This window comes from Trichoplusia ni, chromosome 17 (genome assembly GCF_003590095.1).
Source record: "Trichoplusia ni isolate ovarian cell line Hi5 chromosome 17, tn1, whole genome shotgun sequence".
NCBI classification, from domain to species: domain Eukaryota; kingdom Metazoa; phylum Arthropoda; class Insecta; order Lepidoptera; family Noctuidae; genus Trichoplusia; species Trichoplusia ni.
The window spans coordinates 7617243-7632921 of record NC_039494.1 but is presented as its reverse complement, the minus strand read 5'-3'; positions in this window follow the sequence as shown (position 1 = coordinate 7632921).

Here is a 15679-nt window from a genome sequence, read left to right as displayed (position 1 = left end):
GTGTAAAATACCGATCTAAATTCGTCAAATAATAAAGTGCGATTTTTTGATATTATCTTCAGAATATTATTAAAAATCACGTTATTCATTGCCAGACACTTAACATCGTGGCAACCCCTTGCCAGACACCCTTAATGTTCATGAATTATAGTTTAACTTACGTTATAGTATAAAAGCTGATTTTTATAAATAATACTTGGGTAATAAGTAGATGATGTTTCCTCATTAGCCAGACATTTTTTATAGTTCCAACCCCTTGCCAGACAAGCATGTAGGGTAGCTGTAGGAGCGAGCGCGAGGCAGTATGTATATGAGTGAGTGCGAGTGAGATGGCGAGTTAAGTCTACCGCGATCCCTCACTGCGCAGTTGTTATTTCTACTGCGCATGTATTGTTTAGTACTCAGTACATGTTTACATCAGCTAAAATAATATATATGATACGTAGATTATATTTTTACAATTTGTTTATGTGACTTTTTAAATTAAAAGTGATTTTGTATTATAAAAACAAATCATAGGTGAAACATTAATTTGTGTTATTTGCAAAAAAAAGTAGTGACAAATAATATTTTATAGTATGACTAGCTGACCCGGCGAACTTCGTACCGCCTTAGCGTAGCTTTGATGCACTACTTTATTTTGTATAGTTGACCTATCTTAGGTATGAGTACCTATTAAATTTAAACTGGAATCTATAATATTCTCCATATATAAATTAATCCCTATTTCCCTGGTCTCGCCATATCTGAAAAGGACCTAATTTTATTAAATACAAAACAAAATATATATTTTCATAATAGTGTTTATTCCATAGGATTCAATAATTCCACTTATATTTTTACAAATCGCTATTGAACAACTTGGCATTTTGAAGTAAATACTGAGCTTAACACCACGCGCGCTCTAGAAAACAACTAATAGCCTCTATAACCTTCACTGTTTCTCTCTATTTTTGTACGTCTGGTTGGTGGCATTGTTAAAATGATAACATTGATGATGATAATGAATAAATTAATATTGTCTTTATACTCTATAATAATATGTAATGTCATCAATTTATTTTTTTATCCTCAGTAATAACTTGTAGCATCATTAACCTATTTTTAATTAAATTTTTGAAAAATATTTTTTTTTTTTTTTTTTTAAACCTGTTTTTGATAAAATAAATTAAAATTTTTAACATTTAAGGTAATTGTAGCATCGAATGTCTTTCCTTAAGATGTTTTAAAATTTACATAAATCTGCGCCAAAAAGTTTATTTGCATGAGTCATTCATAATTCATAATTAATATTATTCTTATCATTTATAACGAATATTTAATTAATAATAATTGAAGATAGCACATATTATTGTTTTAGTTGATGTAAGCATGTATTAAATACTAAACAATACAACGCATCTCACTCGCACTCACTCATATACATACTGCCTCGCGCTCGCTCCTACAGCTACCCTACATGCTTGTCTGGCAAGGGGTTGGAACTATAAAAAATGTCTGGCTAATGAGGAAACATCATCTACTTATTACCCAAGTATTATTTATAAAAATCAGCTTTTATACTATAACGTAAGTTAAACTATAATTTCATGAACATTAAGGGTGTCTGGCAAGGGGTTGCCACGATGTTAAGTGTCTGGCAATGAATAACGTGATTTTTAATAATATTCTGAAGATAATATCAAAAAATCGCACTTTATTATTTGACGAATTTAGATCGGTATTTTACACACCTTTAGTACCGTTTACCTGCCTAAGCCACTATAACCCAAACTTCATAATGGTCCATCGTTCTTACCTGTGTTGGGAGTATGCTCGGACAACATTCTTTTTTTGTACATTTATTTTACTCCAGAAAATCCTTTTAACTCTTTTATGCGACTGAAAAACCTACGTAAAAATATAATACTAAGTCTTTCTAGTGTAATTTAAATTATTAGATATAATTTTAAAATGAAGAAATAATATTTGATTATTTACAATATTTTACATGTGTTTCATCACACCAACCACAGCGCATGACGTCACATGCAAGCAAACATTGATTGTACAGGTATAACAACTTAGTTCTAGAAAGTCTAAATTTAAAATTATACAAACTAACCGCCAACGAATGACGTCACGCGTTCTCGGATATCTCGACGTGGCGTTTTGAAACAGAAATATGAAAACATGTTTTTGAGCCCTTTAAAGACTAAATAAATAAGGAAGGAAAAAAAAGGTCAAGGGTCCTAAAAAGGGTCATAGTATATTTGTACGACTTAGACCAGTTGATGACATTTTAAATGTTTTTTTTTAGATCAGATCAGATCATGATCATGTTATAAAATGGCAGTTTTATAGTTTTCTAGATGCTGTCAATAGATTTCTTTCATTCTCATTTTACAGGGTTTCATACCAACCAAAGCTGAATTTCTTCGTAGATATTTCTGTTCTCGCTATAAAAACAAAAACGATAAATGATGATTGAGGTTTAGCAACCGTTGCAACAGTTATCAATTGAGTGATTAATTTCGTTCGCAAAGTTTGACCGGAATCTTTAGTGTCGCGGATCTGTCCCACACTTAAACGATTTTGTATTTCTATTATTTTCTCTTACAGACTATTAGCTGAACCAATAATACGAGCACATTCATATTCCTCCCGTGCTACTACAGTTTATTCGCATCGATCAGAGGTGCTGTAGGCGTGACGCGAATTCGCAACGAAATTGTTTTGAGATGCTGCGATATCGGCCGATGACGTCACTGATTTATGTGGCCAGCCAATGCCCAAATGATTTATGACTTCTGAACGTTTTTGTTCGGTATATTGTTTGGTGTTTGGTAAATTGGTTCGGGAAAGGATTGTAATTATCTTAGACGTGGTTTATTGTGGGGTGTCTGGGTTAGGTTAAAGTGTTAAGGGAAGAAATGGGTTCGTTTGGTTGAAGACTTTTGGTAAATTCTGTTTTTTAGTAAATCCCGTACCTATATTTAGTCCATATTTTTTTATCCATTTTGATTGTTTTTTATATTGAAAGAATATATAATTCGTTTTGTTTTTAGCTAAATTCAACAAAAACCCAAAATCGATATATTTTCCACTTCCAAAAAAAATTACTCGGAGATGATCACACACAGTTATGGTTAACTCCTCATTTCTTTATTACAAGTTTAACTTGCATCTTTGTATGTTTGTTTAGATCAAATCTTGCAAGTAAAATTTTCCTCGTTTCGCTGAGGGCGTGCTTAACAAACATTAAAATCACATGCACAAAGACACCCAAACACTGAACAAGCATTCGTGGATATATATATGTATATCAAATTTACGCCACGCTACACACTGGATTTAGCGCGGTGACTTATACCACTGAGCTATATTATTATGTGCAATCTAATATTTTGCAATAGTATCGAGGTATAATTGCCCTTTGAAGTTATCTTGACTATAGAAAACTGTCTTTTGTTTAAGGACGACTTACAACGAGATTCATGATATTTAGATGCAGGTGTCATAGCAATGGTTATGGATAACTCGACCAGACAAGAGTGCTGCATCTTATACGAGTACATGAGTACTGATGGAACAATGCTCCGTTGTGTAGTCCGGGAGACGAGTATGTGTCATTACAAATACAATGTAGAAAATGTAGATTCTATGTAGATTCAATGTAGATATAGAATGTAGATTCTAGGTTTAACGATATTGTTGCTGTTTTTGTTCTCAGTACTGCCCTTTATTTTTTTTATTTACATGGAAGTACGGAAAAAACGAAAGTGAACTGGGTAAAATTTAAATATTTTAATTCTGCACAGTATTTTATGGCTAAGGGTTAGCAAAAATCTGTTTCAATCAATTCCTTGAAAAAAAACAATCGACGAAATTTTTGTAAAACGAAATGAATGAAGTTTTTAAAATTAAATATTCGAAAAAATAAATTACGACAAATCATTTCCTAATGTAAATAGTATACTAATTCATCTCGCAACTAAATAGTTCATCTTACTTAACAATAGGACATAAACCATTGTTCTAATCAATAGCTTCCGGAATTGTCGAACAGATAAATCTAGGAACTTCTAAGATATGCAGAGGGCGTTGTGATCACGGGCTCCTAGACTAAGTCACATAATAAATATATAAGAGAGCGGGAGGGCCGATCCTCGCGACGTATTCGTGCTGCACCAAGCCAAATAGAATTTTTGGCAGAACTGCTTAAGAGTTGGTAATACCGACTAGATTTACAATTTGAAATTTTTGTTGTTTTTTCATTTTTTTTTATTAACCGAATGGATATAAGTCAAGTATTAAAGTTCCAGAATCAGGAATGGTAATCCTTTCAAATATCATTAATTTAATAAAATAATACTAAAGTCGATGTATGAATTTAATATACCAAGAATTAACGGATTGAGTTAAAAAAAAAACAAAAATACTCATCTTTCGATGTGAATGAAATTCAGTTCTTCTACATTTAAACTTGCAATACATCCTTAGATATATTGATCTAAATTCAATACAATACTAGGTACAATCTCTCTACAATTCAACACGTATAAAAAAAAAACAATCCTTATTACAGGTAAAATATCACAACTACTTTATAATAAAATTTCGGAACTAAATAAATTTTCGACTGAAATTCCTAACGATAGGTACCCTGAAATATTTTCAGTTAGCCCTCGACATTACAAAGGTATATTAATTATCTTCACACTTTGATTTATTTAAGCAATAATTTAATTAAGTTTCGGTACAATTAAATTAGTTTCTAAGCTCGTAACGTTATTAGGCTGGTAATATTTTCTATTAGAGCTAGGTAAGAGTTTAATTAACATTGTTTTAATATTTTTTGTAGGAATCTGGTTGTTGCTAATATTTTCTAATCACTTAATTATGTTTCTTTTTTACGTTTCTTCACATGATATTTACATTTCATTCTCTAAAAGTTGTCAACTGAGGTAAAAATTTTTTTTCAGCAGACAGCATCAGAATTACCCTCTACTACTCGGTATCTAACACATTCATCATCGCCAATAATATATCCCTCGTTTATACCTACTGTAGGTTCATTCTTACATTATTTTGTAATTGTGTTATTTTTAAGAATCATGCTTTGACGTACCATCCTATAATTATTGAGGCAATGTGGTGTCCCGTAACTAGCGTACAAAAACCCTTTTTCTATTTTCTCCTTTTCCTCTCACGACCCAAGTAGGTAAACCGCTCTCCACGGCGGGGGGCCACATTCGGTGCTATGGATGCGGTCCCAATATGAGGCGAGGAGACCGACGCTCTTTACACGTCGGCCTCCACACAACACAAGAAAGTGACCTACCGGCCCACATTACTGGCCGGTGGAAGCCCGCGGTCGGTGTATGAAGGATTGCAACGCATTGCCATACACCGACACAAAAACGCGGATGACGTAGCACGGCGGTTCAGGTTCAGTCAGTAAAAGTTTGACACTACCCATTTCCTCCCCCGAGGGAGTGGGTGTTCTATGAGGATTCCCCCGCCTAAACAAAAAAAAAAGGTAAACCGCTCTTGTAATCGTACTTTTTATGTCACCATTCTATGACGCACCACGTTTACAATGACAAGTGACGAATAAGAAAGGTCGGTACTATCAGCTCTATAAACATCCCGTGTCGTATGCCCAATGGTTGCATTTGCAATGCGCCGCGCCATTAGATTTACAACGCGCCGACGAGGCGACCTACATACCTATTACATAATATATGTCTGTATATAAACAGAAATATGGCCTGCTTATGTACCGAGGGTAGTCCGCGATTTATTGTTTTATAACTACGTCAAAGTTTGCCCGTTTGAATTCCGGTGAAGAATATTGTTTTGGTTGAATTGTTTTGATGGGATGCTTGGTGTTTTGGTTAGCGTTTTGATGAATTTAAAGCTTATAGGATAAAATAACTATACGGCAATATATTGTATGAAACTAGTTGTATCAGAAAACATTATGCTCTAGGGATCTAAAAAAGGGGTATAAAAAACATGAGGTCCTATTTCAGACCTACCCAATATGCACACAAAATTTCATGAGAATCGGTCGACCCGTTTTGGGAACATTTTCGCACAAAGTGACACAAGAATTTTAAATATATGATACCTCCAAGTGAGCTTTAAATGACAGCAATTTTAAGGAAAGAGGCAAAATGCATTTTCAATTTCCAAAAAAGTCGTATGTAGGTAAATCATTTAAAAAAACTACTTCATTGAAAACCACGTTTTTTTGTCATCATCATTGATAGTTTCCTGAAAATCATAGTCAGTCGTCATACAAAGTGGCCACTGCAAACTACTTCAGCACTTATTTTAACGAGCAATCAAATATAATGTGGAGACCGGCAACTATATTCAATACTAGCTGTTGCCCGCGACTTCGTCCAAGTGGGTAGAAGATATAAGTTATGATTTGTACTTGCCCTGTTTTTTTCACATTTTCCATTGTATCTTCGCTATTATAAGTTGCAGCGTGATGGTTTATAGCCTAAAGCCTTCCTCGATGAATGGTCTATTCAACACAAAAAGAATTTTTAAATTTGGACCAGTAGTTCCTGAGATTAGCGCGTTCAAACAAACAAACTCTATATTAAGTATAGAAAGTATAGATTGACCTGTATCAAAATACGCTTGATAACGTTACTGGCGATAGCTGTCAATTTCTTGGTCCAGTTTTAGGTAATAGCACCATGTCTGCTTTAATGTCAGTCTCAACTTACCTTCAGGAAATTAAGATTTAATTTCACAGTAAATGTCGTTTATTTGTAGTACAATATGTTACAAACAAGTGTGGCGAACAGGCAACGCATGTGTGTGTAGCACTGACTGTTTGTCGTTTGACATGTTTTACAACTAATATATTTCCTTATATCTGTGCTTTTGCATGTCGAAGCCAAAAAGCTTAGTATAATTTTTAACAGTACTAAGAACGAATATTAACATCACTAGTTTCAGTAGTACGACATTGTAGTTACCCTCCTCTATTTTTTTCCTTCATGATTCCTTCATGATAATACTCTGCTTTAAAGATAGTGTAATAGATCGCGCTGATATCAAACGTCGTCTCTCACAGCATTCACAACTTCGAAGTTCCTTAGCTAAAATTTCCCATAAAATTGATTGATATTCCAATAAAATTGTTTGGCTTCCAGCGCATAGTTTTGTGTGAGAAATGAGGCGGAACTATGGCCGCTACTCACATACAGCGGCTTTACAAATATGCATGTAATTCGTGAAGTTCGACCACGAAAATAGACGACAAAAGGTATTGCACGGTCTTTTCGATCTATAAAATGACTTGGTAGGTTTTTTTTGATACTGTAATTATCTTAATCGTGACTTAAGTATTTCTTATTGGTTTGACAAGTTTCAGTGTGTATTGGTTTTTTTTTTGGTGTTGTGACCAAAAGGCGATATAAAAGACATTAAAATTGATAGGTCTCTGGTCCTTATATCATTTATTTGAGTATTGAGGGTTGTATTGAGGGAAATTGTATTACCCCAATACAATTGTCTATTACTGTTTTGTCATAAAGCTTTTGTGTAGTAAGTCATGGTACTAAAAATATTACATTTGCACTCTACCGCGGACCAGTGAAAAAAGCTTTGAAAAAAATAGTTACTTAACTCTCCAGCACCTTGCCTTTCAATAATGAAAACAAATTAAAAAGAAAATTATAAATTGTTCAAAGTAAAACAAAAACACACTAGAAAAGCAGGTATTACGAAATATAAAATTCTAACACCAGCTTTCATTTAAAAAGCGCTGACGCAATCTCTAAAAACCTTTGTGAACCAAAACTCTATATACAGAAATAATAGTCTGAAAACTTTAGCAGGTTTTGAAAGGACTTTAAAATATTTACACATTATTTTGGCTTCCGTAGCAAAAAACATTGTGCTCTTATTTGGAAAGTCTCCAATTTTCAGTATTAGCTGAGATTAAAACTTCGCGCCAATTATTGTGTTCTACTCCTACTAGATCGGCAACTTTATTTTGCTGCGGTTTTCCAATGAATATGACAGTTAAGTAGACCTCTTATTTATTTAGTTGACTTACTACCTCAGGCATTAACTACCAGTTTATACCTGTTCTTGTATGATTGACAGGGCGAATGACTTCAACTCATGCTGACCAACTAAAATCACTCCTTCCCCCTTCGTTATTTTTATCGTAGTGGCAACAAGAAATCATAATTGAAAACAATTTTGATTCCAGCTATCACGGTCCATAAGATACAGGCTGCTGATGTCTTATCTTAGTTTGGTATAGAATCATAAAAAAAAGAAAAGTTAAGATATTTAAAAAAAACACAAAAACGGAACAAAAAAAACAGGACTCAAGAATATTTTTATTTTATTTTTGGTTTCCCTTTAACTATCTTTCATCTTTACTTGTCACTAAGTCAAATAATAATTTCTCTAAAAACCAACCCCCGCTTTGGAACATAGATACCCATCTGGTACCCACAATCGGTCGGTTCATCTCTAATAGAATTACCGCGAACAATACAATAAAACTATTCATCCCAAAACTAAAACTTAATGAAACAATTCCGGATTGAAGTTATAACAGTGTTTGGTACGACTTTGTTAGGCTTATTTGCATGTGACAACCCAGCGAATATAATTATTGGACATTGCATTACGTGTAATTAAGTTGTGTAGTGACAACCCTGTTTGTTTAGAGAATTTTACAGTATGGTTTTGAATGTCAGTTTTGAAACAAAATGAAAGAAGAAAAAACATTAACGCAATCAGTGGATTTTGGACAAAGGACTTTTTTGACTCGTTTTCTAAAATTGTGAGATCTAGTTAGTTAGTTTATAAATCAGATAGATTCAAAAAATCGAAAAACCCCGCGTTTTTAATTGTGACTTGATTAAAATTTTTATCAAAACCGGTCCAACCGTTTTAATAGTTGTAAATTGCATTGTCTCGTAATTTCAGCCTGCTAGCTTAACAGGAAGACCCTTAAAATTTAGTTACAAAAATCCAACCGGACCGACAAACTCATTAAATAAGAAAAGTAAGAGTATCAAATTTTGATCCAAACAATGTTTAAATGTCGATTAGTTGCATATTCCTTATGTGCAATAGTTGGGTTAGAACCCAACTTTTGCCAAAGCTTCTGAAATTACGTAATTTAGTCATTTCCTTCTTACCTTTATACCATTTAACATTTTTACATTTTATTTCAACCACTTTCCTAACAACCAATTAATCCAAATCTTATAAAAAGTCTCTACTCAAAGAAACTCGTGAAACGAATTCCAAAAAGACACCTTTAAAAACCTTTGTATGAAAATTTTGTTGGATTTGAGCAATCACTATGCAATATGCTATGACGCAATCACGTCGGATTCATTAGTCCAATCAGCGTTAGCGCAGCGATGCGCGCGACCCAGCTAGCCAATCACAGGAGTTATGGCTGTGACGTCACTAGAGAATAGAGATGCGCTTGTTTGAATGGTACATGCAATTTGAATTACGAGAATTCGATTAAAGATGGCGTGCTGATATAGTTTTGTTCCATTGTTTTATTAAAGCAGTTGTTGTTGTGTAGCGTTAGTGTTTGTAAATGGTATGTTTAATTATTTTAACGTACCAACGTTGATATATAATTAGATGTAAGGTAGTTTGATGAATTAAAATAATTAAATTTTATATTCTTCTTGAATTTGGAGGCCCCATGTTGTGCGCCAACATGTTTCTTTACAATGCATGAAGCAATTGAGTAGTATTTTTTTATTGACTATGAAAGTATTTGTTATCAAATCCTCTGTAAAATTTGAAGATTGTTTTTTTGTACTTACGTATTTTTGACCATAGGTTGTTTGGGTTAATGCAAAAAAAATAACCTAAAAAGTCAGATTTTATTTACTGACGGACAAGCGGTTTAGTAAAGAAGGTTTAAGAAAATTTTTGTTAACAAATAAAACACGAAAATGAGTAACTTAGTCATATAATATATTTTTTATTTGAAAATTCTTGGTACAATTTACAATTTGGACTTACTCTCTGAGACTTAAAATAATCGTTACATACAGTGGTTAGTTTCATTGTTATACATTTAATAAGTACGCGTAACTGAATATAATGGTATTGCAAAGTTTGCTGTCTACAAATAATGGACGCCTGATAAAAATGTTGCGGCAATCTTGATTTTCTTATGTTTTTTGACTTTACACACTTCGAGACCTCTTAAAAAAGGATTTAATGGAATCATTTCAAATGTAGAATGCGGTTAGGCATCGATACACGTCACAGATATCAACTTCAACTGACAAAATAACAATCACACACATATAACTTTGTATATTTTGCTATTGCTTCGCTACAATGCCACATGTAGTTGCACTATGACATTTCACAGCATAGGTATCACAAAATACCTAAATGATTTTCGAATTTGAATTCGATTAAATGATAGTCGAATTCAACTCGCTTGCCGCGGCCGCGTCAGCTCATGATTAAGGACTCCAGTTGGGTCCGAAGCTAGTCGGCTAATCCCGATAAATACGCGTGAGTAATCCGGTGTCATTTATGCATGAATCATCAACACGAAATAAACTTTAAAAAGGTATAATTTAAATATCATGCGCAACGTAGACAGCAAAACTTTGTACAATTGAAGAGTACACTCAGCGCCAAAGTATTTCTTCACTAAAATGGCAGTATTTATTGATATGAAGTATTTTACACAGATTTAAACTAATAATAAAAAGTATATTTTTTCTAATTGTATACGAGAAGACAACAAATAATACTTTTTTTAATTAAATCATTTGATATAATTATGGCAATATTTAGTTTTTAACACTAGATACTTAAAAATAATAAGATATTGCGTACTTATAACTTTAATTGTTAACTAAACCGTCTTAGAGAATTCGTGGGCTTATTTTTTTCATAAACGGGTTTTTACCTTTGCTTATTTTTTTTAATCTGAGATTTTACATAATCCACCTTTAAACCGATTATCAGACTTTAATTAAGTAAAGTAAAAATCCTACGTTTTAATTTGAAAATGTTTTGCACAAGGTAACCTTAAAGATTGAATGAGAAGGTAAATTAATGTTTTTATTAATATTTCTTTGAAGGTAAAGAAAAAACCCGTTTTTGAACAAAGTCTCGTGATTTGGAACATTTTTTGCGTAGCTATATACTTTTGGTATATACAAACTGGGTAATGCCACTAACAATTGACAATAAATTGTTTATCTAAACATTATATACTTCGTAATACATAATACTGCACCGAGATTTTACTAAAACTTTTGCTAACATTCCCTTGTAGGGTTTTATACAAGAAAGAACTGGCCAAAAATGTCAAAAAAGGGAAAAATACACAAAGAAAATAATGCCAGTGTTTTTTATATCCACTTAAGGGTTTACAACAATATTTTTTATGCAATCGCATAATTATTTACATTAATAATTGTTAGCGAATCGTATTGCTTTATATTTTTCATCAGTATGATAACCCTACATTATTTTAATATGACATGTCCAATATACATACATTTTTCTATAAACGAATCTAACTACGACGGGAAGAAATAATAAAAATTAAACAGCACTTTGAACTCGATTGTACTTTAACAATCTTGTTTTTCTTTTGGCAATTCTCGCTAAATAGTTTTTTTTTCCTATTTTTATTAAACTATTAATTTTGTGCTTCATAATGACAGAGCCAAGCATAGCGTAGAGTGCTCGATAATTAATATTTTAATATATTTACAATATTTTTTATATAGTACAAAACATTTTTACTAAATATTTTGTTTGCTACTTACATAATCAATTCGAGGGCTATACTTTTGAAATAATTTACATTTTTTTTATAAATATTCAATATTAACCATTAACATGGTCGGCTGTGCTTCCACGACTAGAACTATCGTGCTCTCAATTAGCTTTGTCTCTTTCACACTCACGTGTTACAATATTTGCGTCGCACCTCATAATCTTCCTTCAGATCTTTATATAGAAAACAACTTAAAATAATACAAACTAGACGACATATATTGGCTTAATAAGGAATAGTTTCAGGCAAACAAAAACCTGTATCAAGTTTCAATTAAGATATATTTTTCCCTAGGAAAGAACAAAATAAAGTGCACAAAACCGACGCCAAAGTCAGTTGTCAGTTTTGTGCAAAAAATCCGTCCTTTGTAGCAAAGACAAAAAACGGTTGACAAAAAAGAAGAAAATTAAAAGTGATCAAGTATTACTAGGTCTCTTTGCACCCAGTCACTCGTATAATTTCGTTAAGTTTCGCCAAACGAAACTCTGAGAATTGAATTTCCTTTGATATCTAGACTTGATATTGAAAAAAAATCCATGGAATAAAAAAGGTAGACAGAACACAGAGCTTTGATGACTGTGAACCGAAAAAGATGACAAAATTAAAAAAAACAATTTTAAAAAGTAAACCTCATATTCGTTTTTAAAATAAAAACATTACTCGACCGTCTGTCTTTTTATGTAGTCTGTGATAATAACCTCTAAAACACCAGTCAAACTATTGCGTCGACAATGGCAGGTTTTGAAAACCTATTATTAATTATTACATTGTATTCAAATTCAATGTGACTCAGTTTTCAATTAAAATAGAATTCAAATATTTATTAAAACTAATTCCATTAAGAATACCGCACTTCACATCTGTCCTTTAGCCTTTAAAAGTTCAATTTCACTAAAAAGCGTTCTTTCAAATTTGAATGCCGAAGACGAATTCAATTCATTCGAATCTCAATCTTCACAAATTTGTTTTTATTCGAAATCCAATTGTAAAAGTAAATTTGTATGAATTTGCACAATAAATTGAGGGTTCTTTGTTCGAAATTTAAATTGGAACGCTATGTTAGGCTCGAATCTCGATTCCATTCCATCGGTTTGAAACTGGCTTCTTGTAAACGCTCATAAATAATTAACGATCATACAAAGTTTTGGTTCACTCTCGTTCCAAAGCGATCAATACGGGTAAATATTTTACTTGACAGCGGTCCGACTAGTTGAAAAGCCAACTATTTTACAGTCGGCTGCGTTCCAAATTCGAACAGCGTGATAGCAACGTTTCACTCTGACCGTTAATAATTTGATAAGTTTTCATCGAGCCTTATTCGTAATTTCGCTGCATTCGAATTGTGAATTTGAATGTGTTCGACGTTTAAATTTTATTCTTGATTCGAGTCCGTCATTCAAAGTTGAGACCGTTATATTGGGATGACAGTATTCTTTATATGAATCTGTCGTCGTGTTTGTTTGCTCAGTCGGAGCATGTTTTGCAGCATTGCTCTCTGTACCGCTTTAAAGCGCACATATTCATGGCTCTCACATTTTCGCAGAAGCGGGAACTATCACGGCAGACGCCATCTGAGGAAAAATATTTAAGTCAGTGTTGGAGAAAAAAATGTTTGTCACTACATTTTTTTATATCTTTATAGTATTATTATTTGTCTTGCAAATTTCTAAGTTAAGTTCTTTTTAGTTATTAAACATTCTCTTTAGTTATAAGTACTGGTTCACATACAGCTTACATATTTTTTTACTTTTTAAATCAAATTATTTGTTTCTTTCCATTTCTCTCAACCTCTAGCTAATAAGTTAATATGGCATTTAAAAGAAAGGCATCAACAGATTTTCAAATCACTTCTGGAAATAAGCCTCTTTTCAAATTTGAATAACTTGCTCATCTAGACCGAAATCAGCTCTAATTAGCTTTCAAACTCACAAAACCCACCTTTAGTAACACAAGCATGGACCTGGCAGGACCTGGTGACCCCGGGGCGGGGCAGCCCCTCGCAGGCAGTAGTGGCGCTCCTCTCCTTACCCCGTCGCCTGACCCCCGGCACGCGCCACACACAGCGGAGCGCGCGGTGCTGCCGACCCACTGACGAGCAAGTACCTACGCACTGGGGTAAGAAAGAAAATAATCATTTATTTGCTCGAAATGTTTGTAATATACATCTGAAGAAGAAAAGAATCATTTATTTGCTCAAAATGTATGACTTCCTGAAGTCCTGTGCCATGGAGATTTCTGAATTTTGATTTTATCATCGTCCGAAAAGATGTATATCGAAACACTGGGGAAAGATAAAATTAAAATTGATCTGAATTTTTGGGGTTATGCGCCCTGCTGCAAATTATAAAAGGAAAACATGACTGTCGCAAATTGATCAATTACAATTCCAATATGTAATGATGAAATTGGAGAAGTATTGTATACATACATCGTCGTGATTTTATAATTTTTAAATGTTTTACTTTAACATACAGAAATAACTTTGCTGCAAAAGCAACTTTAAATTAATATTTTTCAAAGCTCTATTTGTAAATATTGAGTCGTGTGTTCATCATCATTATGCCTTGCGCTACTAGTTGTAGTATTATTACGTTAGTTCAGGCCACTATGAAACTAATGTTACATTCAATAATTTATATTTTGCAAAAGCTATAACAACAAAACAAACAAACTAGTAATACCAAGCTTTAAAATTATAATACTTTCGGCCCCGAATATACCACTAAATGTTTTAATACAACCTCTAACTTAGTAATAGCAATACTAAAGTCGTACAATTAGGAGATTTTCCTCCACGATAGTGCAGACTATAAAATTACTAAGTACATAAAATTTTAGTACCAAAGCTCGCTTATAGCATTCTGCTTTATGAAGCAATGAAAACTCTAGTTACGGTTGCAATAATGTGCTGAGGTCTTAAGGTGAATGTGGAGAATTCAATTTAATTGATTAAAATATATCAATTAAATTGATTTCAAATAATTCAATTAAATTGATTGGAAATGGCTTGTAACATTTTTTTGTGATAATTTGATTATAGGAAACGGATTTTGACTAGATTTTGTTTTGTTTTTCTAAACCATATTTGTCGTGATTGTTTACTTAATGACTCGATGTTTGGAATCTATAGACATTTGAAAGCAAATATTGACAGTTAATACGCAAGACAAATTTAAACTTTATCAGGAGCAGGAAGTCTGCTTGTTAATAGTTGATCTTTAGTTTATGTACCAACTCGAGGAGCTCGTGGCTAAGCTATAACCGCATAAGTGATTCGATCACAGGTTAAGCTATGCTTGACGCGGTTGGTCCATGGATGGGTGACCATCTTTGTCATAACGAGTTCCTCCGTGTTTCGGAAGGCACGTTAAATTGTGGGTCCCGGCTGTTATTCCTACATCTTTGACAGTCGTTACAGATAGTCAGAAGCTGAAAAAAGTCTGACAGCCAGTCTAACCAAGGGGTATCGTGTTGCCCAGGTAACTGGGTTGAGGAGGTCAGATAGGCAGTCGCTCCTTGTAAAACACTGGTACTTAGCTGAAACCGGTTGGACTGGTAGCCGACCCCAACATAGTTGGGAAAAGGCTAGGCCGATGATGATGATGTAACTGTAAGGTAGGAACTAACATAGGTGAACTTATAATGGATCCATTTGAGATGCTGTTAGGCAAATACTTAGGAAATTTTGTTATAAATCTATAGTTGTTTGCTAAAAAATCACTTTTGGTAATGAACTATTTTGAAATTCAATTCTGCTACTTATTGAGGTTAATAAAATCTCATAGTCATATAGATTGACAAAAACCCGAGGCTCAGAATGTTAACAGAGCATACCCACAACTAAATTGCAAAGTACAGTAC